This window comes from Pinus tabuliformis, chromosome 7 (assembly GCF_031772625.1).
Source record: "Pinus tabuliformis cultivar Carrire ecotype Pingquan chromosome 7, CPIR1, whole genome shotgun sequence".
Classification (NCBI taxonomy): Eukaryota; Viridiplantae; Streptophyta; class Pinopsida; order Pinales; family Pinaceae; genus Pinus; species Pinus tabuliformis.
This window is the reverse complement of record NC_142293.1, coordinates 1,984,705,800-1,984,731,474: the sequence shown is the minus strand read 5'-3', so window position 1 is coordinate 1,984,731,474 and position 25,675 is coordinate 1,984,705,800. Positions and strand designations below refer to the sequence as shown.

Sequence of the window (25,675 nt, the reverse complement as noted above, 5' to 3'; positions counted from 1 at the left end):
TACAAAGCAACGAAGATATCCTTCCAAACATTTGTTTACTATCTCAGTTTTCCCATCAGATTGAGGATGATAAGATGAGCTATGAGCTAACTGAGTACCAAGACAAGAAAATAATTCTGTCCAAAAATTTCCAGTGAAAATGGGATCTCTGTCACTTACAATAATCTTTGGGTTTCCATGTAGCTTTTGAACTGTTTCCATAAATGCAGTAGAAACTGTACTGGCTTTCATTGGATGTGATAATGCACAAAAGTGTGCATACTTGGTAAGTCTGTCAACTACCACCATGATGACACTCTTTCCCTCAGACTTGGGTAAACCTGTGATAAAATCCATTGAAACCTCCTCCCAACGTTGGCTTGGAATGGATAAAGGTTGTAATAGACCCGGTCTCTTAATTGTTTCAACTTTATTTTGTTGGCAAACCAAACATTCTGCCACAAACTTTTGAATATCTGATTTAAGGCCATCCCAAAAAAATTCCTTCTTAACCCTGTGGTAAGTTTTTAAAAATCCTGAGTGCCCTCCTAAGGGAGAAGTGTGCAATTCCATAAGAATCTTTTGTTTTAGCTGGGAATTCTTACAGAGGTATAAGCGATCTTTGTACCATAACGAATCATTTTGCCAGCTAAATGTATCAGAAGTACTAGAATCTTGTTGTAGCTTTCGAATAAGTGCCCACACTTCTTCATCATTTTTCCATTCCTCTTTGCTTCGTTTATCCAATCTGGTTGGATAATAGAAATGGCACACAACAATGCTTCTATATCCTCATCCTTTCTTGAGAGTGCATCTGCCACCACATTTTGCTTCCCTTTTTTGTAGATGATTTCAAAGTCATAACCCAACATCTTTGTGACCCACTTTTGTTGCTCTTCAGAGGATAATCTTTTTTCTAAAAAGTATTTAAGGCTATCATGATCCGTTTTTACCTTGAAGTGTCTTCCCATTAGGTAGGGTCGCCATTTCTTAAGTGCATGGAGTATTGCCAACATTTCCTTCTCATAAATAGCTTTGCTTAAAAACTTTCCCTTGATTGGATGACTTTCAAAAGCAATGGGTCTTTCATCTTGCATTAGAACAACACCAATTCCATTTCCTGAAGCATCACATTCCACAATAAAGGTTTTTGTGAAGTCCGGTGTAGCTAAGACCGGTGCTTGGCACATTGCTTCTTTAAGATGTTTAAAGGCCTTTGTTGCTTCCGGAGTCCATGAAAATGAATCTTTCTTCAATAATGTGGTTAGAGGTGCTGCTATTCTCCCATAATTCTTAACGAACTTGTGATAATACCCTGTCAACCCAAGAAATCCTCGCAGATGCTTTATGGATGTGGGGATTTTCCATTCTTTAATGGCTTTAATTTTGCTAGGGTCTACCTTAACTCCTTCATGAGATACAATATGACCCAAATATTCCACCTCCTGCACTCCAAATAAACATTTGGATCTTTTTGCATATAATTGTTTCTCCTCCAATAGTTGTAGCACCCTGTCAACTTGATCATTCCGAGATTTGTTGTAGATTAGTATATCATCAAAAAATACTAACACAAATTTCCTAAGGAATGGTTTGAAAATTGAATTCATCAAACCTTGAAATGTTGAAGGTGCATTAGTAAGGCCAAAAGGCATTACCAAAAATTCATAATGACCCACATGAGTTCTAAATGCCGTTTTTGGAATGTCTTCAATCTTCATTCTGATTTGATGATATCCCGAACGAAGATCCAACTTGGTGAAGTAAATTGATCCATGCAATTCATCCAGTAATTCATCAATGACAGGAATGGGGAACTTATCTTTAATAGTGAGCTTGTTGAGCTCCCTATAATCTGGACACATGCGCCATGATCCATCCTTCTTGTGCACCAATACTACTGGAGCTGAGAAAGAACTTTGACTCGGCTGAATTATACCAGCCTCTAGCATTTTTGCAACCATACGTTCAATTTCACTTTTTTGAACATAGGGATATCTGTATGGCCTGATGTTTGGAGGAACACTTCCTGGAATCAGATGAATAGCATGATCATGATCACGCATAGGTGGGAGACCTTTGGGAGTCTCAAATACCTTGGAATGATTGTCCAGGAATTTTTGGAGATCTAGAGAAATAGATGATTCCAATGTGGAAATATCTAGCGAACATAATTGTGCAATTACACCTCTTTGCTCCTTTTTTAGAAGCTTTGTCATGCCATTAGAGCTGATTATCTTTCCTGGTTTCCCTGCAATACCCCTTAATTCAACTTCCTTTCCTTCAACAGAAAATTTCATGGAAAGTTCTTGAAAATTAAAAGCTATTGTACCCAAGGATTGTAGCCATTGGACTCCTAGTATAACATCAACACCTCCCATTGGAATGGAAAGCATTGGGCTAGTCAATACATATTCTCCCATGGATAGCTTGATATTATGACACTTTCCAGAACAATTTATTGTTCCTCCATTTGCAATCATCACTTGACACTCTGGTGCTGGATATAGGAAGCAATTCAATTCTTTTGCTACCCTACAATGAATAAAATTGTGTGTGCTTCCTGAATCAATCAACACTATTACCTTTTTCTTCTTGATTTGTCCTTCTATCTTGATGGTTTGAGGAGTGGTAATTCCTGCCAATGCATTACAAGATATGGTTGGATTTATGTGCTCTTCATCTAGGCTTTGTTCCTGGAATATATCCTCTTCTTTTGACCTTTCTTGCTCCTTTTCTTCTTCCTTTTCAGAATCTATGTAGAATAATTTCTTCTCAGCACACTTATGACCTTTTGTGTATTTTCTATCACAATTGTAACAAAGCCCTTTTGCTCTTTTTTCTTCCAATTGTTGTGGTGTCAACCTTGTAGGTTGTGGAAGACTATGGGCAACAACACTTCCGTCTTTATAGTTGTGAATGGTATGCTTCCTAGTTGCCATAATTTTGCTTTCCATTTTTCTTGCTAATCTGAATGCCTTCTCTAATGAATCAGGTTCCCAAAAGCGCACATCACGTTGGATATTATCCTTTAAAGACCCTATGAACACATCAATCCTATGTTCCTCTGGAATATCTTTTACCCTTATGTTCAATTTTTGGAACTCCTCAATGTGCTCCATTATTGAACCCTTTTGTTTGAGACTTATCAATTGGCTAAAAAAATTGTTGCTTTTGGTATCCTCATAATGTTCTATCAATTCTTCCGTAAAAATTGCCCAAGTGATAAATTGTTTACGAGAACAAAGCCATTGATACCATACAAACTGATTTGGTTCCAAATATAAAGTTGCCATACGTACCTTTTGTGTGTTTTTCACATTATTGAGATCGAAGAATTGCTCCATCTGTAATATCCATGTGGCGGGATCCTTGCCATCAAACTTCCTCATATCGATTTTTGGAACATGGTGAGTCTTCGATCCAACATTAGAGTCTATGGAATCATGATTAGCATTTCTTTTGTTCTCATCATGAGTTTCCTTTAGTACTCTTTCACCCTTAGTGACCATTTCTTGTAGCAACTTATTCATATTTATCTTCAATTCTTCCATCTTATCATCCATGCCATCAATTTTAGCATCCATGCCATTCACCTTATCTTCCATGCCATCCATCTTAGCTTCTACGCCTTTCTTTAAACAGTCCATCTTAGCTTCTACACCTTTCTTTAAACCATCCATCTTAGCTTCTACATCTTTCTTTAAACCATCCATCTTAGATTCTGTTCCTTTTTGTGCAATGGACAGTTGTTGCACTTGGTCTTGTAATTTTGATATATCATGTTGCATTTCTTCCTCTTCTTCATGAGTCATGCTAGAGCTTTCAGGTTCCTTACTAGGTGTTTGCATTTTCTTTCCTTGGGGTATCAGTTACCGATAATAATGCTCTACTATGCCCTTTGAATTCCTTCAAAATAAATTTTCAAACCAAGCTTAAGCAAAAATTTAAAAAAATCTACACACCTTTTTTCACCAAGCTCTCTTTGTCCTCTTTCCAATGCCACCAGTCTGATCCAAATTGGATTCTCCAAGAAAGAGTTATGCACAATCTCCCAAGATGACCTGATTATAGACCTTTCCAGAAGAGTGAACTTGTATGAAGTGCCACGTGTACAATTTTCAACCTTTGGTTCTGTGAATGATATACAAGAAACTACAGTCTGTCTTCTTTCTGTACCTTCTGACGAAATTTCAATCTGATCCCTAGAGAGAAAGTTATGACGATTTTCCCTAGGTCACTTGTTTTGAATGTAATTCAGAAGTCTGCAAAAAGACCAACTTCCTCAGAGCATATCTCCGCAAATATCGCGCGAAAAGATCTGCAATTCGGACCCAAGGTTCAGCACGATTGCTTCTCAAATGGGTTGTTTTTGCGACTTCTGAAACATCACAGAAAAAAAGTTATAGCGAAAATTCCACGATGGCCTGTTTGGAGCAGCGAAACCCTAGAATCCAAAGCTCTGATACCAAATGTTATGAACCAGCTCAAGAAAAGATAGAAAAGAAAGATCAACGCCTTAGAATTCAGCCTCTTCGAGGGGGAAACCTCCTTTACATTACATAAATGAACAATTCTTGGATGATACAAATGACAAAACCTACTTTCTATATATAGGAGTCTAAGGAGTCACAATATAATCGAGCCGACCTAACAATAATAATATAAGGCCACAAAAATAACAATAGAGGGATTCTCTGGGGCACATAAATAACAATATGGGGGTAATAGGGGCACAACAATATAAATAAGGGGTATAACTACAATAGTAATGGGGTAATCACTAGTATGATAGGGACCCAACATGAGCAATATGCCAATATGGATGAATGGAGGGAAGGAACTCTTGTTGAAATGGATAGTGATCAGGTCAATGTAGATAATGTGATGAAATACCTAGAAAAGAGACTTGACATGGACTCTTTTGAACGGGTACCAGTTGGGACTTCTTAGAATCCAACACTAGGAACTAGTGCCTCTACAACAGATACTTCTCAAAGGCACTCACAAGAAACTAGTGCACCCCTTGCAGAACTACCATAGGGAAAAGAACAAGCATCCAATAGTCCAACATTAGGGTAATCAGACATGTCAAAGCAGCCTGAAATCTCTAAAGAACAGGCTCAACCACAAACCAATACAACTCAAGTTAATATGGGAGATCCCCCAGTTTTGGAAACTCCTTTGAGTGAAGAAAAGAGGTTAAAAAGAGACAGGTAAGTAGCTACCCCTACCAGTGGTCCTTCAGACCAGCCTGGTGCTAAGAGGCATAGGCTAAATCCACATTCAGAAGAAGAATTTTTTGAAGAAGCAACAGGGAGTTTGAGGAAATAAGGTGGAGATAGTTTTCATACATTCCCAGTAGGTGGGACACCTTCTAGTTCACAAAGACAGGAGCTTGAAAGACAACAAAGAGTTGAAGTTTCATCTTTTAGGTCTTGATCTAACAAGACCTTAGACATCAAAGAAAAATTCAAGGAAATAAAGGCCAAGAATGAACAACTAAAGGCCTAAACTTACACTCAATATTTGAAGATAGCTCCTACCAATCAAACTAGTTTGATGTCAGCGTATGACATCAAGGAAGGAAAAATGCAGATGAGATTTTTAAAACCTAAAGTATAGTAGCCCAAAACCCTTGTAGACTACCTCAAAACTGATTATGAGGTCTCGGCCAAGGACATTCACCCCATAGATTAAATAGAATTACATAAGCAGACAGGGGAAATGGTTTATTCAACATTAACAAGCAAGGCCATGATGGCACACAAATTGGAAAATTCAATGAGCAATACCACTGCTCAATTACAGTTGGAAAGAGCCTCCTCATAGGCAAAAGACAACAGAATCAAATCATTGGAGGATTTGATTATAGGATTGGGCCATAACCCAAAGGATGTTAAAGTTGCAGAGGCCCTGATAAAGAAGAAAAATGAAGACATAGCTGCCTTGAGAAAGCAATTAAAGTTGCCACCACTTATGCATCCACAGACTGCAGAAGTAGTTGAAAAGAAGAATGAAGAAGAGCTTATGGACTTAGTCCTCAAGCTAAATGAGAAATTAAGGGAGACAGAGCAGGAACTAGAGAAAACACTACAAAGCAGGCAGAGTGAGTCGACCTATCATCCTCAAAAGGTAGTACCAGTGGTTTCCATGGCAGTCCCTTCTACACTTGCAACAACTCTTGCACAAAATGTCCCTCTAGCAACAACTGAGACTATTGTAGCAACAGGTACATATACAGGTACAGCATAGGTAGGAACCTCAAGTTAGAGCACTGAAGACTTAATCAAGTCCATGGAGGAGATGAAACTCCAGGTTTTTTAATTCCAAAAGGTAAAGGAAAAATTTGTCACCTTAGAGCAGAAGTGTGATGTGTCAAAGATCAATTTTTGTGAAGAAGTGAGGAAGAATAAAGGCTTGGCTCAACAAGTACAAACATTGGAAAAGTATCTCACGTTTAAAAAGCCTTTAACATATATCAGAAAAATTCTATGGACCAACATCGCTCAATCCATCAATGATGTTTGGTAATCAGTTCAGATCATTTTTGAACAGATTGACCTAGTCAAAGTTGCTCTTCAAGAGATTGCCAAAACCAAAGAAGAGCTAGGAGGGAAGCTTGAGGAAGCTATCAGGCTAATAAAGTTTTTAAACAGTAGGAACATGCATCAATTAGAACAACTGAATATTGAAGATAGAACTGGAACCATCCTTGAAATCAAGAAAGTCTTGACCAAAAGGCTATTAATGCAGAACCTGGAAAGGAAATGTCAGAATATGTAGGAGGATATAGATGAATTTATGAAGAACTTTGGCCATCAAAAGAGTAAAGGACTTCCAAGTGCTTTAGTTATCAATGATAAGTTAATGACACATGAGGAATATATCGACAAATTGGATCAGTATGCAAATAACCAAGCCAGTTCCTCTGCTAGTTCGTCTACACCTAAAGCATTACCTACAGGCAAAGTTCTCTATGATAGTTTGGAGAACCTTTTCTATGTTGAGCATGAATTGAAACACTTGTTTCTTATACAACCCAATTTTGTAAAATACACAGAGGCTAATAAAATCTTTAGGAAGCTACAAAGGACCAGGATACCAAGGGATGATTGGTGGACTGACATGACAGACATCTTATGATTTACCTTGGTAAAAAGTAAAATGAAGTATTTACCATAGTCAATTTTGGTAAAAGAATGTGAATGAGGATAAAGCAGGTAAAGAGTATCAGAATAGGTTAAAGAGTATCAGTAAAAAGCCAAAATCAATAAGCCAGCACAGAATTATGATCAATACAACAAGATTTTCAATCATAGGGCCTGTCTCCAGCTCATTCACAAAAACAGGGACAACAAGCCAGCAGTTCACTTTCAGTTTCTATCATCGAGATTATCTGTCTCTACTTTTATTTAAAATATATTTAGTTTTCCTAGAATATATCTCTCTCAGTCAGGAGATATTTTGTTTTAACGTTTTTTATAAGTACTTCCTCATTTGGAGTACTTAGGGTGGATTTCTTAGACATTTCTGTAGACTCATTATTTTGGAATAGAAGTGCCGTTGAACAACTTTTGTATGGCTGGCTGGAAGAAGTAACAAAGAAGAGGAATTTTACAGGATTCATGTGTCAAACAATGGACAAATAAGTATTCTATATCTTATGTTTTACTGTTTTCTAGTTTAATATTTCACATGTGTTTCATATCTGAATTATAAATGAAAAAGTATATTTCAGAAAGTGCTTTACTGCATTCTGTCTTTAAAATCGTTTATATTCTTAATGTTTTCATCTAAGCTATCATAGGCAGGGAATTCTTAATTGCTCCTTGCTTCTTAGTTTATCATTGTGGTCATTTAATAAGAAATTCTTAATTGCTTTTTGTTAATGATCACCCACTTTCCCTCCTCTTGAAATTTGTTGAAGGATTCTTAACTTCCCTTCCTCCCTTTCGAGACCATTTCACCCTTTCAAGTTACCATTTGTCTCTTGTTTAGCTATCTTGCCCTATGAAGCCCTCCTTTGTTCAATCAACCTAATCCAGTTAGTACATCTTCAACTGACTCCATAGCCTAATGGCCTGAAATACTCTGTTTTATCCATCTGCTCCTGAATTCCACCACCAAACAAAATCAAAACCCCCCAAGCTTTCATAGGTAGCCTAATCTCTCATAAAAAAAGCTAAATTTTAAAGAGAGAGCCCTCTCTAAGTACAGATTGGCTAGATTTTGTACTTAAAAGTTGGTTTGTGGTTACCTCAGACCCCTTTTCTTCTTCAGACAACTTCAAGGAAAATCTGAGTGATAACAAGTGAATTTAAAGAGGGATAAGGAACACACTGATCCTTTTGTCCTTTCCCAACTATCTTCGGTGATTGCTCTTTCACTCGTGCTTGGGAATTATCTTCACCTCAACTCTGATACCATGTTAATTTTAGGTATGTTCTATGCTTAGAGCAATTTATTTCAATTTTCACAGTTAGCTCAATATCTTTTCCAGATTAGCAATCACATCAGCATTAAAGTAAACTGCAGATAGAACATAAACATAAATTGCAGAAGAGAAGCCAAGACAAGAGGACACAATATGTGGTGCTAGCCAGGAACAACCCCCAATGTGGGGAAACCCATGATCAATTCTTCTTTTATTTTCTTTAATAGTTCAGCAGAGAGAGATATAGTACGTTTACAACAAAAGTCAACACTTTGAATTATCTAGATAAGAGCATAGATCATCTCTAAGAAGATGATAGATGACATCAGTTGAAGACATGCTGCTTCAACTGATTCTCCAAGGTGACTCCTTCACCAATCGTTGTGTTGCATTTCATCATCATGCTGTAGCTCCCCGTACTGCACCATGCTGCACCCATCATCACTATGTTGCATCTCATCATGCTTCATTAATCATGACTATACCCGTCACTATACTGCATTATGTGCCATTGTTGCACCATGTTTCCATACTGACCTATGTGCTGGCTACATCTTGCTTTCTTGTTGTTCCTAGCTTGCTTGTTGTCCTTTGCATGCTTGTTTTTGCATGCTATATTTCCCTTGCATGCTAGTTGTAACATTTCATCCTTGGTGTATTTTCTACTAAGTACCATACAATTGTCCCAATGTTAGTTAGTTGTCCCTTGCATGCTGCTCTCCTTTAGAGACAGATGCTCTGGTTGTTCTGATAGTTTCAGCAATTTTAGTTGTTCCCGATAGTTCCGGTAGTTCCCGGCAGTTCCGGATTCCTCCCTCTGCGTCAAGTTTCCTGACTATTCTGGTAGTTCCAGCTGTTCCTAGCAGTTCTGGCTATTCTGGGTAGTTCCGACAGTTCTGGCAATTCCGGCTATTTCTGGTAGTTCTTGAAGTTCCTAGCAGTTCCGATAATTCTAGCTATTATTGGAAGTTCTGACATTTCCGACGATTCCAACTAGTCCCGACAGTTTTGTCAGTTCCTGGTAGTTCTAGTAGTTCGAGCTTTTCCTAGAAGTTCTAGCTTTTCCTTGCAGTTTCAATAGTTTCGGCAGTTCTGGCGTTTCCCAATAGTTCCAACTTCTGCCCTCCGGATCAGGGCAACGTTATCCCTTAGGATCTCTCCTACTAAAACCCAAAGACAAGTAGAGAGGAAGAGATCCCAAGTGTGTTGAAATGACTTGAAGGCCACCTCTATTTATAGTAAAACGTTGATCACAAGTGGGGTTTATTTGGTTGCTGGCCAACCTTGACAAATTGTCCCATAACACAAATAAATTCATATCTCCATGAATACTTATCATAATCAGATGATCTTTAGATCAATCCTACACCTCTCAATGAGAGGGATCCAAGAAAAATATTAGCTTCCATTAATAAGATGAACCAGAAGGATTTTTTCCCTAGTTGCCAATTTGAACAGTTTATGACATTCAAGCAAATCATAATCTATTTCCTTTAACAAGTCATTGTTGTAATACACTACTGAACAGAAAGCTATGTAATGAAGTTATTAGTGGTGGAATACTAATAAATCACAAATAAAGGCAAGAAATAAGACTAGTATGTCTTAGGCATGCCAATTCTTTATCCTCTTGGTTGGAAATATTACTTCATGAAAGCAACATATTTGACAAAGAGAACTTTTCTAAAACTAACCAACGCCAATGTATCCAACAACATTGACATTTCTATTAGCATGCCCTCAAAATGTGTGGAAGTATCAAACAAGTGTAGTGCACTTCCCTATACACACTCCTCTTTCTTCATGTGCCTTCGTAGGAAGCCCTCAAGTTTGATACTTTTGCAACTATTGCTACAAAGTTCTATCTCTAAAGTCACTCAAATTCCAAATAGATGAATGTATTGTATCTTAGTTCTAAATGATAGGCACGGTGATGGAAGCATCAACTAATCCTAAACTCAATTATATGTCTCTATGAAATAGCATTACAAAATTTGTTTCTATAAAGCTTTAGGTCCAACTCAACATGGACAAAGAAGAAAGGTTTGACTTAAAATCAAGCAAGACTTAAGAGTTAATTCAAGAAATTTCGTCAAAAGAAAATAACTTGGACACAAATTTTGTTTTTTAATTGTCAAGTTTTACCCAATTCTTACTGAGGCCCAAGTCAAATCCTGAGATAGTTCTACTCAAGTCTGAGTTAGTCCCTGAATTATGTCCAAGTTAAGCTTCGACTCCATTTGATCTACTCAGATTTAGATCCTAGTTGAGTCATACTAGCCAAGTTAACTCAGCTGAGTCTGGTAACTATGGCTACAAGTATCTTTACCAGTTAAGGTAACAATGGCCCAAATGCGATATGAAAAATAAATAGAATGTAATGAATCATTTGTTATGATTTAGGATCGATACATTTCAAATGATGGAAATGATATGTTGTCATGTATGGATAGGGTTGAAAAGGATATGGTGAAATGTTCAAAGGCTTCAGGATGTCACAAATAATGTTACTGTAATTCAAGACCATAACAAAACAATATCACAAGTAATTATCAACATAAGAAAATATTTCTGCCTTTCTAATTTTCTAACAGAAAGAACAAGTTTTTATATCAAGTTTTTAAATCATGTCAAGCCCACTAGAATTGCCTTCGTAAAAATATCATTATGTTTGTGGTGAAAATTTCTTCTATGGATCCCATAATGATTGGGCACAAGATGGATCATAAACACCATCCCACCAATGGTATTTGTAGCCAAAATGCACTGTTAGTTGTTTGGTGGTAGACATTAGCTATTTGAAAAGTATCGGGCCTCTACAAAGAGCTTCATTACCAAGAATTAGATTCGTATTAGACATCAAAATGAGAATTCCACCAATAAAGGGAATTTAAACAGAGACACATAGTAGAAATTAAAAAAGAATCCAAAATTATATTAGTGTAGTTGTGTAATTTAATTGGTTTGGATTATAATAAAGTTATTTTCACAAGGAAAATCATAGAAAAGTAAGCATACACTAACTAGAAAACCTTGAAGTAACTAAGAACAAAGAAACCCTTCACAAGCCCATGGTGTTGCACAAGAATGGAAAATGCAATATGCTAAAATATTTTCTAAATGTGTGCCTTGCAATAGTAATATATTGAATGACATAAAATAAGATTCACTGTGCTGTGTAATAGTAATATATTAAACAAAATCCAACAAGATTCTACAATGCTATTGTTGATGTCATTTATCTACAAAAGTTATCCATGTAGCCATAATGCATTTCTCAAGCATTTGGCTAGTATGGAAGGCATACATACCTGTGCTTAAGCTGACAAAGTCAGCGTTCATTTGTAATTTCATGCTTATCAGGAAACCACATTCTCACCATGGCTTCGAAGATCTGCCCATAAATATATCCTAATGGTAGTTAAAACTCAATAAAAATTAACTATAGCGGTCAATGGGGTCTTTGTATGACGATAATGAGTGTGTGCTTCATACCCTAACTGAGGTACGAAATCTCATATCCCTTTGCCTCATGGTCCATCTTGCCCATCTAAGAAAGTCATCATGCCTGTGTATGCAAGTCTTGTTGGATATGGGACTAGGTGCAAGCCCTTCACATATCTGGTAGAGGAGTCTCCCCATCTGTGGTTTCTTAACCAAGAGATTCTTTAAAAGGTTATAAACCAACTATATTTCATTGTAATATTCCTAATGCAGGAGCATTCAACGGAAGGAAAATCATTGTATTTTAGTAGACATGGGGGTTCTTGTATTTTAAGGAAGTTGGGTTCCTATGTTTTGAATTAATGTAATTATTTAATGTTTTGAGTTATTTTAATGAGAATAGGATGTAATTGAATATTGTGAGGCATAAGTGTAAATGTTCTCGAATGTAGGAGAACATGAGAGGTTTAGGATAGTTGAGAGATTGAGGGATTGAGAATTAATTGTAAAACTCAGACTAGGAGTTAGTTCATGATTTCATGGATTAGAGAGGATCCTTAGGGATGAGGAAGATATTTTAGGATTTTTTTGAGGAATCTATGGATCTAAACCAGGAATTGGTTTTAGAATCCTTTTGTATAAATGTAAGCCTAAAAGGCAAAGTAAGGGGTTAGAATGTAAGAAATTAGACAAGCTAGATAAATAGCTAGAGTGTGTCTACAAGCCTACAGGCAGAGTTGGAATAGAGGCCACTGGTATTAGAAGATCAGGCTAGAGAGACAGAGTCTCGATATGTAATCATTGTTATATGTTTATATATATATATATATATATATATATATATATATATATATATATATAGGGATTGATTCGAACCTGTATAAATGTGTGATTGAATATCGAATGATAAATTACAATGAATCAGAGATTTACATAATCTATATATGCATGTGGAGTTCAACGAATGCACAGAGAGGAAGAGAGAGAGATAGAGGCTCGTAACAGGTCATTGATCCATTCGAAGGATCAAATTAATGCTCTAGAATGACAGTGATTTAAGAACTCATAGAGTTTAAGCTCAGGAGGGAGTCACAGCAGAACAATGGAAGTCCCAGAATCATTGAGGAAACTCTAAACCATAGTGAAATACTAAAGAAATAGCAAAAAACCCGAAGTAAGCGAGGAATGAAGAAGTGAAACGTTAATGCACAGTAGCCGTTGGATCTTTATGATCAATGGCCAGGATTAAGTCACATCGGCGGAAACCCTATGGAGATATCAAAATCAGACCTTGGATAGTTGCGATGAGTGACTCCCAATTGGTCATGGACCGTTGGATTAGAGCCAGATCGAAGGCTGCGATTTAATCGCAAAACGGATATCGGAGAGTTCAAAGTGCTGGCAGTAATGGATGTTGCGATAGCAAAGTGCGATGGGCCAATATGTCGATAGCGATAAAGTGCGATCGACGATCGGGGTTTTAGAGATAAGAGTGCAGTGTTGTGGAAAGGTGATATGGTAGACCCGATAAGCTATATAGCATAGTTAATAGATTTTGAAATCCGATATTACATTATCGCATATAAGATGTGATAAAGGCCTTTGTTAATTAACCCCGCGGAGGAACGATTGCGATTAGCAATAAAGGTGTATCTCAATAACTGTGTAGAGGTTGTATAAAGGTGGAAAAGGTATGTTTATGCATATTTCCTTTGTAAATGGTTTATAATGGAATTAAGCACGGATAAGGTGTTATGTGTTAAACTATATGTAAGTCCAACATTATCAGAGGATATAAGGGTTTCATGCGATAAGTATGTAGCCAATGTTAAAGAGGAGGAAAGTTATATATATGCGACTAAGGGTTAAATGAAGGTTTAGAAAGGTGAATAAGTTTTGATATTAACAGTAATGGAGGTTTATAAGGGTTAGTAAGTCTCAATAGCAAGGATTTAGAAGAAAGGCTTTAATAAAGTCATATATGAAGGTTAAGGGGCGATTAAAGTTTAGAAACATGGATATTGTATAAGGGTTAGACTATGGTTGGGTGTAAATAAATCATTCAACATGAGATGTATAGAAGGGGGCCTTAAACCTCAAGTATTGAAGATTTAACTCAGTAGAGAGATAAAATTCCCAGCACAGATCAGATATATGCATAAGACATGCATACTGTGGGTGTAAGTGGGGGTAACCCTGCATCATTTGGTATCAAAGCAGAATTGTAATTTTAAACAATTGTTGTTAAAATAGAACAAAGAAATTCTATGTAAAAGAATTTAGAACAGAGCTATGTGTAAAGATGTTTATGCAGGCAGAGGGTATCAGATTCTAATCTCACAAATAGTAAACACACGGAGGTAAGGTATAATAGAATATTGGAACTTGTTGATGCAAGGAACAGAGGACAATCCTTTTAAAGAACAGGAAATGGTAGAACAAGATCATGCAGAGATCTTGAAGGTGAGGTGATATGTTTTGTTCTAATTTGAATACTGGAGAATATGTGGTTTTTATATGATTGCACAAGTAACAACATAAGGAGGTAAGAGGATTGTAGCAAGCATAGAGCAAGGAGTGCTCAATTGGTTTCAAAGGAAAGAACCAGAGAGATGCTAAAAGACTGAGCTCAAAGGAGAGAAGCTTAGTGAGGAATATGTAGCAAGGAGGAGACTTGTTACTGCAGAGGTATTGTTGCAGCTCACAAAGGCAATTCCACAAAGGATGTGGGTAGAATTGCCAAGGTAATGAAGGAAGCTGGTAAGACTTTCGAAGTGAAAGAAGAAGTGGTCAGAACCAAGTATTTCATGGTGATTAAAATAAAAGAGGAAAATTATGTTCTTGAGAAGGTGCAGATGAGTTGAATCCTAGAGGAAGCAAAGAAAAGTGCTCAAAGAAGGTTTGAGAGATAGAGAACCAAGTGCTTGCCAAAATACCAAGTACAGAGGAAAGCTTGGTGTGGTAAGTTGCAACAAGGAGGACTTGTTGTTGTAGAGGCTTTAGTGCAGCTCATAGTGAATGAGTGAGAAACTCATGATGATGGAGAAGAAGATGGCTACTGATATTCATAGTAGAGGTTCTAAGGAAGACCACAACAAAAGAAAGATGAATAAAGAAAATTCCAAGACAAATGGCAAGAGGATGAATCAAGAGGAAATTGACAAGGAGATTGCAGAGTTGAAAAAACAAGTCGATGTGTTAATGAGGATACTAGAGGAAAGTCAAAGACAAGGTTGGTTATTAAAGAAGAAGCTAGTGAGGTGGCATAAGTTGCAGAGAAGGCTACAGCAGAGGAAACTAAGGTGGCTAATGGGAAAACTCAGAGAAGCTCAGTTGGAAATGGAAGTGTCCATTTGTGAACCAGAGTAGGGTGAAGTTCTGGGTGAAGATGATGACTTGAAGACTGAAACTTCAAGTGAGACCAAAAGGTTTGATGATTTTAAATCTAATAATTTGTTTATGTTTGTAGGAGAAATATGTGAAGGAGGACAAATTGCTGATGTTGACATAAAAAGGGAAGAAAACAAGCATAATCTAAATTATGTTTTAAAAGAGGAAGTAGGGAAGGATATTAAGCAATCAAGTAAAGGACTTGATGCGATTGAGGAGAAGACCATCGAAATATTTCTAAGTCATGTAAAGGACTTGGAACAACAAGAGGAATTGGTGATTGAATCATCAAATGAAGTCATGAGGTCTTGTGGTTTTACAACTAACAAGGTGTGCATGAATGCAGGTACTGCAGAAGACAAACCATTTTATGGAATTTTCTTGAATGAAGCTGAAAATTTCCAGGTAAAGTATGATGATGGCTGCCTTTCAAATGAATATCAAGTTGAGTTATTACAACAAAAGAAGTTCATAAATTCCATGTTTAATGGAGGAAATATCTTCAGTAGGAATGAGACAGTTATGTCCTATAACAAGAAATTTTCTATTGAAGAGGATAACGAGGAATTTATTTTCTTAAATGATCAAAGGGAGAGTGATGGAAAAACATCTAAAACTATCAAAGGGATAGAGGATCAGAATTTTATTCTAATCAAGAATGAAGAAAGAGTGTTAATAAGTTATGCTTGTGACAAAGAAGAAGATAGTGAGGATTGTACAGAACTTTTGGGAGAAATTCAAAGCGAGATGGAAAATTTGTGGCGGGAGTTAAGTCTTTTGGAGAAAAGGCTAGAAGACCAAAAAGTAAGTGTTTAGGTTGTAAAATCAGAACTGAATGAGAATGAAGAAGTTCACTACAATGGATAGGGACAGAAAGACATTGTTAGAATAGATGGTGTGGAGGAGAGACTAGTTGATAGTCTCATGAATTCTTTTGAGAATTCAAATTAGCATACTGATGTGCTGATAGATGAGGAGAAAATACAGCAACAAAATAAATTGTTGCCAAAGGAGGAAAAGACGTAGAAGCCTTATGTTTCTTATTTTAATAATTGTTTTGTGAGTGCAGGTTTAGTTGCAGATGATTGAGGAATTTTGGCACAGATGAGTAGCCAAATAAAAATGAAAGAAGAAGATTATGTGGAAGAATTTAATCCATGGAATTGAGATGCTCAATTGTTGGAGAGAAGGCTAGAAAGCCAAGATTCAGTGTAGAAAGAGATAATCTTGATAGAGGGTAAGGATGAAAGGGAGGCAATTAGAATAAGTGAAGAAAAGGTAAATTAACAACTACAAAGTGCGAGTAACCTAGAAAAGTTTGAAGAGTTAGTGGACAGCAGCAACAACCTGAAACAAAAAGAAAGAGGTAGAATTAAGTGGTAGAGAATGAACCAGTCCAAGGATGTGCTGGAAACAGAGACTGAAAAATTATGGCAGATGATGATGAAACAGTACATATGGAGGAGAATGGTAGCAACAAGAGACATGATCAATCAGAACTTGAACCTGATTGACAAGGAGAGGAAGATGAAACAGAAAATAGTGGACATACAGCAGCAACAAAGGTGTAGAGCTTTTAGACAGTTACAAACTAAAGTTTGGGACCATGGATGTTTTCTAAAAAAATATCAAGACACATGATTAGGGGATTATGAAAATTTTCTACTTAGGGAGTCTGATGTAGGAGCATTCAACTCAAGGAAAATCATTGTATTTTAGTAGACATAGGGGTCTTGTATTTTAAGGAAGTTGGGTTCCTATGTTTTGAATTAATGTAATTATTTAGTGTTTTGAGTAATTTGAATGAGAATAGGATGTAATTGAATATTGTGAGGCATAATTGTAAATGTTCTCGAATGTAGGAGAACATGAGAGATTTAGGATAGTTGAGAGATTGAGGGATTGAGAATTAATTGTAAAACTCAAACTAGGAGTTAGTTCATGATTTTATCGATTAGGGAGGATCCTTAGGGATGAGGAAGAGATTTTAGGATTTTGTTGAGGAATCTATGGATCTAAACCAGGAATTGGGTTTAGAATCCTTTTGTATAAATGTAAGCCTAAAAGGCAAAGTAAGGGGTTAGAAAATAATAAATTAGACAAGCTAGATAGATAGCTAGAGTGTGTCTGTAAGCCTACGGGTAGAGTTGGAATAGAGGCCACTGATATTAGAAGATCAGGCCAGGGAGACAGAGTCTTGATATGTAATCATTGTTATATGTTTATATATGTATACAAGGATTGATTCGAACCTGTATAAATGTGTGATTGAATATCGAATGATAGATTACAATGAATCGAAGATTTGCATAATCTATATATGCAGGTGGAGTTCACCGAATGCACAGAGAGGAAGAGAGTGAGACAAAGGTTCATAACAGGCTGTTGATCCATTCGAATGGTCAAATCAATGCTCTAGAATGACATTGATTTAAGAACTCATAGAGTTTAAGCTCAGGAGGGAGTCACAGCGGAACAACGGAAGACCCAGAATCATTGAGGAAACTCTAAACCATAGTGAAATACTAAAGAAATAGAAGAAAAACCTAAGTAAGTGAGGAATGAAGAAGTGAAATGTTAATGCATAGTAGCCGTTGGATATTTATGATAAGTGGCTAGCATTAAGTCACGTTGGTGAAAACCCTATGGAGATATCGGAATTGGGCCTTGGACAGTTGCGATGAACAACTGCCAATTGATCATGGACTGTTGGACTGGAACCAGATTGAAGGTCACGATTTAATTGCAAATCAGATACCAGAGAGGTCAAAGGGCTGGCAGTAATGGATTTTGTGATGGCGATGTGCGATGGGCCAATACGCTGATAGCGATAAAGCGTGATCGACGATCGAAGGTATCGACGATTAGGGTTTTATAGATCATAGTGCAGCACTGTGGAAAGGTGATATGGCAGACCCGATAAGTTATATGGCGTAGTTAATAGATTTTGAAATACGATATTGCGTTATCGCATATCGCATGCGATAAAGGCCTTTCTTAATGAACCCCGCAGAGGAGCAATTCCAATTAGCGATAATGGTGTATCTCGATAACTGTGCAGAGGTTGTATAAAGGCAGAAAAGGTATGTTTATGCATATTTCCTTTGTAAATGGTTTATAATGGAATTAAGCATGGATAAGGTGTTTATGTGTTAAACTATATGTAAGTCCAACATTATCAAAGTATATAAGGGTTTCATGCGATAAGTGTTATGTAACCAATGTTAAAGAGGGGGAAAGTTATATATATGCAGCTAAGGGTTAAATGAAGGTTTAGAAGGGTGAATAAGTTCTGATATTAACATTAATGGAGGTTTATAAGAGTTAGTAAGTCCTGATATGAAGGATTTAAAAGAAAGGCTTTAGTAAAGTCATATATGAAGGTTAAGGGGTGATTAAAGTAACAATACATGGATAACGGTTAGACTATGGTTGGGTGTTAATAAATCATTCAACATGAGATGTATAGAAGGGGGCCTTAAACCTAAAGTATTGAATATTTAACTCGGCAGAGAGTTAAAATTCCTGGGATAGATCAAATATATGCATAAGACATGCATACTGCATATTGTGGGTGTAAGTCGGGGTGACCCTGTGTCAATTCCCATACTAGAAATGGACATGCTTGTAGCAAAGTTGAATTACCCAAATAAATAGAAATAATCTAGTCTCTATAGTTGTACAAAAAGATCTCAATTTACTGAAAAAATCCAGATAGATTCCATATGTGTTGTGGTACGAAATCAACCCAACTATCTAAATTCCATGCAGTCTCTATCCACTATGATTTTCCTTGTTTAAAACAAAGTAAGAAGGGAACACTAAAATCTCACCATGGAGATTGTTGAAAGGACTATGAAGAATGACCTTGGGAATAAAGAGAAGGAAGTTTCACTTTTGGTTCACTAGGCTTCATGAAATTATTCTAGTGTTGATGATTTAGTGTTTGAAACTATTGACGTGAAAGGAGTGGTGCAGATGGAGGTAGAGGTGGCGGATTTTGCATAGAAGGCCATACATATTGTCTCATAGGAGAAAGAGAAGAAAGTCTTCGTGATTGCTTCCTTTGTGAGAATGGAATGTTGCTCGATGATGGTGTCACATGCAACCTGAATTCAATGCTCAGGGTAGCAAAGCCAAGGGAAGATCCAGCATTTTCCCGAGATTTTGGTACCATATCCTAATGGAATTCCTATACCTGTTGACCTAGAGTCATTCACTGAAGCCACAGGATGAAAAAGACAATAAGTTAAATTGAATGAAGATGCCAAGCTAGAACTTGAATTGTTGTCACCAGGAACAAAAAGTTGAACTGTTCTCAACCTTGATTGTGAATTTGGGCTATTATTTTGATGTGACTGGTGAGTAGGTTGACCCATTACAGGTCGAAGTTCTAATGCACCTTGAGTAATTTGCAGCAAAGATGATATCTTTGTGGAAGTATCTTTGATATTTCGAGACACAATACCTGATTGTAGAAGAGAAGATGGATGGCACTCTTCGGACTCCTACAGAAAGAAAAATATCATTATCAGACATCGTTTATCTTTACATGCTAAGGAAATCACTAAAACAACAAGAATGAAAAAATGAAATGGGTAATAATTTGTCATCGAAATAATTAGATCAATAGAGAGAGCAGGGAGAAAGGAAGCATACCCTTCTAGGAGGTCATATGCCCTTCTCACTCATAATATGTCTATCCACATGAGACAAGGGTCCATGCATATGCCAATCAATCTCAAGAAGAGCAGGTTCCAGACCAATTATTTTCTCTCTCTCTCTAAGCCTAACCACTTCTTTTGATCACCAGGAAAATAATCATCTTTCCTTAAGTTATCGCTTCCTGTTCTATGATTTTCCAATCTTGGACTCAGATCTTCCCACAAGTATTCTTCTTCCTTAGAATTTCGCCAATTTCTAGACACCATTCTACTACATATTATATCAATTTCCTGAGGCGGTTGTACATGTGGAAGTAGTCCATGCAGATATTTATAGCCCCTGTAATTTTCATATGCATCATTAGAGCACCATGCATTAGTCGATGCCTTCAATCATAGCCATTCCTTGAACCATATGCCACACTCGTATTAACAGTGTCAAGTTGCCTAAGGAAATCGCCATAACCTTTCCAACCCAAGGCCTTTCCTAGCCAATATCTTTCTCTGCATTCTTGTCATTCAGCCTTCCAACAATCCTTGATGGAGAAGGAGTCCTTGCAACTCCAAGCCTCAATGATGCCAGAGGAGCATTCCTGCCAACAACACTTAATAGAGAAGGATCCCTTCCAATTACAACTCTTGGTTGAGAGGAAACCCTTCCACCTCTTAACCTAGAGAGTGGGGAAGAAGGTTTTCCAACTCTAATCCTTAACAGAGGAGAGAGAGGCCTTCCAAGTCTAATGATTTATGGAGAAACATTGAAATTGTAATCACTATAGCTTGTAGTAGCCTTCTCTCCATATCCAAGTTCAAGACTCATATCCATACTAGAGAAATTCATGTTAGCCTGTATAAAAGATTTTCTTCATTTCTTGCAACTTCACTCTTCTTTCAGCTATAATACAAAAAAATCACTGCCTTGTGAAATTAATCTCTTTCATGTCAATCTGTCACAGCTTACATATTGAAGTAGATTATAAATAATGGCATTGAAATGCAATATCCTATCAAACCCACTTGAATTGTCTGGGTAAAAAAATCATTATGGTTGTGGTGAAAATTTGTTTTATGGATCCCAGAATGATGGGGCATAAGATGGATCATAAACATCCCTTCCCACCTGTCATGCGGAAAGAGTCAATTTTGCGGACAAAACCGACCTCCCTAGAAGCTAAGGCTTTCTAGTGACAAACAAGACAACTAAACACTACCGTTATCTAAATATGCATTTAGAATACATGTAATCAGGTGTTTATAACATACCTTTAGCCCAACGCTTTGTAGTAGTCCAAACTCACCGATCCGGATGAGCTCCTCCTTCTCTTCGAAACCTGCATTCACTAACAAGCAAAAGATTACATAGCACCTGAATAACTCATAAAATAAAACATATTTATCATACAGACCAAGGAGTATATGAAACAAATCATGTATAACAATCTGTTGAGAAAAATAAGCTTAATTGTATTAAGTGGAAACAAAAGAAACCATTACAACCTGAGCCTTGGTGTTGTGCAGGTCCCTCCTAGGGTCCAGCAAGAGTTTTCCTTTACTTTGATCAGCTCACCCACTTCCAAATAAGGCTAGGAAAGGATGGGAATCTCTCCTCTCAAGCTCTATAAGAGAGTCCTAATTCCAGCAGCATCTACCCTTAGGAATGTTCAGCTTTCAACCTCTCCTCCCTTTGGCCCAATGCCTGTATTTATAGTGCTTTAGAGGAAGTTAATCAGGTCCACCATCAATGGGATAAGCCCCTCTTTGAATGGGATAGCTCCCCTCTTGATGGGATAAGTTCCTCTTTCATAGGGATACATGAACCATCTGGAGGCGCTCAATACACGTCAAACAAACTTCTAGAATGCTCTAGAAATGACCACAAGTAACTTTTTTGAAGTGAAACTTGCGCCTTTTGACCTTTACAGGAGTACACACCCACCCCTTTACAGACAGAGCGTACAAGTACGCAGGTATTGTGAACTTGGGGTGCGTATACGCAGGTAAGGCTAAGAGAAACTGCGTAACCAGAGTTGTTTGACTTTTTAAGGACTTTCTCTCTTTCTTGGAGTTTGACATGAAGAGCAGAGGTATGAGACTTGCCAAGGAGGATAGTATGACAGTTGATGGAGCCATACTAATTGCAAATAGTCATGGTGACAAATTTTAGTGTAACACCACCAATGGTATTTCGAGCTACAAGGTACTATTAGCTCTTTGGTGGTAGCCATTAGATATTTGAAAAATGTTGGGCCTATGTAAAGAGCTTCATTATCAAGAATTAGATTCGTATTAGATAGAAAAATGAGAATTCCACCAATAAAGTGAATTCAAATAGAGACATGTAGTAGAAATAAAAAAAATTCCAAAATTATATTAGTGTAGTTGTGCAAATTAATTGGTTTGGAGTCTAATAATGTTATTTTCCCAAGGAAAATTGTAGTTGAGTGAACATACGCTGGCTATCAAACCTTGAAGTAACTAAGAACAAAGACACACTTCACAAGCCCATGGTGTTTCAGAAGAATAAAGCTGATAGGTAAGATCCTCCAACGCATTTCAACATAACCATCGGTAAGATCCTCTGTAGCCTCGTAAGATATCTTGGGATGTCTACGTTGTATTGTATGATTGATATAAAATGAAGTTAGGGTTGATACATCCAATGTGTCCACTCGTAGGTCCTGTAATGCGAAACGATGTAATTTCAGTCATGTAAACTAGAATAATTCCCTCCAAGTTTCATATGAATCCATCCCAACTAGTAGACATAATTCAATACCTCAGGCTCTTCATAATGCAATGCAACAAGATGCCTTGCAAAGTGCTAATGAATTTTCTCATCATATTAATCAAGAACCAAGTAAATAAGATCAAACCTATAGGTGCAAACCATTATTTTTGTGGATTTGAAAAGTAAGCAAATCTCGTAAGGACTCATACCATGGCCACAACAATGACTAAACTTTCCCTGGAGAGCAATGTTGGAGGAAGTTGGATATTGTCAATGACTGAAAATCTCTGATTGTAGTGTGAACCACTAGGGTTCACACATGCTAACATAGATGTTCCAGCATTAAGGGTTTTTATGATCCCAACCTTGGCAAATGACATGGTTTGTTGTTCCATCACCTGCCTCAAATAGCATACCACATTAAGAAATGAAAAAAAAGTGTAGGAAATACAATAGAATGTGGGTAAGCTTGATCAAGAGAAAACCACTGAATGCATAATATTTTGTGAACTATTTTGAAGAAGGAAATCCCACCTCATGTAGCATGCTTCGATAATTATATGAAATCTTGTCAAACTCATTTATGTAAGAAATTACTCTATCACTCAATACTAGTGCTCCACTTTCCAATACCTATTAAATTCAAAAACTAATCAATAATCCAGAATTTCAATGGATGTGATAGTTCCATTGCTGCTTATTAAAATATTCAAAGATGCAACATCAGAGTCATTAAACATACAGTTTCACGAGCTTCAGGATCCTTTGACACATAAACAGTCAAGCCAACCACAAATCTTCCTCAACCAATTGTATAAATACCTCAAGGAGCCAAATTGTCTACATACTCAAGTAGTTGAGACTTACTCGTACCTGGGTCCTCAACAAGAAAAATGTTGATTTCACCATGGAAAGTGAAACCTATGTCTAACTTTACTGGAATTCCCCCAAAAAGTTGTTTCCAACAACAATAGTAACTCCAAGGGTTGGATCACAATAGAGGTAAAAGAAATTACTAGAAATTAAAGAGATAAAGAACTAACAACCTGGTTAACTTCTAGTAGGTATCAGGCTTCCATGATAGCTCTTTCAACTTCTCAACATAAAAATCAGAAATACATGTTATTGAATTCAGTAAATGTATTAGTATGATGAAAAGGTGAAGATGAGACTAAATTTACACCTTGGCTTCATACTGAGTAGCTGAAATATCACCGTCTTGAAAAGAAGAAAAGTTGTCTCTAGTGGCATCACACTTCATTGGATCTTTATCTTGTAGTCATGTATAGTCCTACTTCTTTAAGTGAAGGCGGTTGATGTAAGTCTACAAACAAAGAAAATTTATAACTTTCATTTATAATTCATAATAAAAATAACCAATATCCAAGAACATGAAAAACAACTTTGGGACACGATTATACCTTAAAAGAGGATTTTACTGTCCTCTATTTTGGTCCTAATCTAACACTCATGGCCCTAAAGATTCTAGTTACCTACAAAATATTCACAAGTCATGATCAAAACTCATTTCACAACAATATTTTTTCTACAAAAGATAATTTCCGAAAATCAATCTCTACCTCAACTCTATCACTAGGTTTGGCATCATACACTAGCTTGTCATGCATTAACAATATGACTGTATGTAGGGATTCCCCCTTTGGAATGGCATTAGGGATTTATTGCATGCTTACAATCTGTTTGTCAGCAAACCTGACCCCAAAATAAATTAGAAGGAGAATGTTGTAATAATGCAAATTCAACAGCTAGATTACTATTTAACTCAACTATATTGACAGTTACCTACACCTATTATGAGCCAGAGTCATTAAGTTCATAGCAACACATTTTGGCCTTCCACGTTGAGTAGGCTCATCAATTTGATCTGGTAGTCAGGTTATGAATAAAAACACCAGTTTCCAAATACATTTTTGAACCTCTTTTGAGACACAACCATGTTCATATAAAATGAGTAGTATTCACTAAGAGAGGTTGAGAACTACTTCCAATGGCATGAATAAATCATGAACATTAATGCATCACTCTAAAATTGAATTATTTTTCCTTCAGTATAAACTCTATTCTATGAAAGCAACTATAAGATCATGAAGAAACACAAGCTACGTTAAAAAGCTATAACTACATAACAAAATTATGGTTGCACTTAAGCAAATGAATACTTCTATCAACGAGCACTGGTGGTGGAGCATAGCCACAAACTAGGCATATGAAAAATGCCTCTTTGAATTCTGCAATTATTGAGCTACAAAGTATAATCATCCCTTTCACTGAAATAATTTTCTCAATATCTAGATTTCAAGGGTGACACAACCCAGGCTTATTTTCTACCAAAAAGAGGCATTGAAAAAAATGGCTAAAGAGATTAGATATCATAGAAAAAAAATGAACTCATCACCAAAGCCTATCCGAGGGATTCAAATCTCGCATGTTAACTATATATTTGAGATTGAATATTCTAGCTTGAATACAAAAGCAGTTATGTAAATAAACATAATTATTTTATACATTTTTATAGGGCAGTCAATTTGAAAGAAACATGCAAATAAAACCATAAGTTGAAAATGAGATATAGACGACACATGAAACTTGAGAGGATTGTAGTGTGCCTACCCATATGTGCTTCTCCCATAAAGGTTTAAGGAAAACACCAACATCCATCAAAATTATATCAAAAATACCAACAACTTCAAGGGGGTATATAACCATCTTCCCATAAAGCTCTTCATCATAATCCAAGATGTTCATTGCATCAATGCTCAAAGAATCACCTTCTACTTCCATTTTCTATAGGGGTTGTCAACCAAATGTAGTCAAAACAAAATATAAATGTTGTGTTATGAGCTTTGGGAAGGCTGTATTGTTGAAAATATTATCATATATAAAGTAGTCCACTCCTTCAGATCTTGGAAATAATTTGGACTGAAAAACATAACTGTTTTTTTCTTGAACTTGATTAAGGTGGTTTATCTGTCTGTCTTCATCTTTACAACTTTATCACACTTACTATCATTC

At 36.6% G+C, this 25,675-nt stretch overlaps 1 pseudogene; it reads right to left on the bottom strand.

Annotated features, from left to right (window-relative positions):
- Positions 1 to 25,444, bottom strand: part of LOC149256429 (DNA replication licensing factor MCM4-like) — a 44,128-nt pseudogene extending 18,684 nt beyond the window's left edge.
- Positions 25,445 to 25,675: the final 231 nt, after the last annotated feature.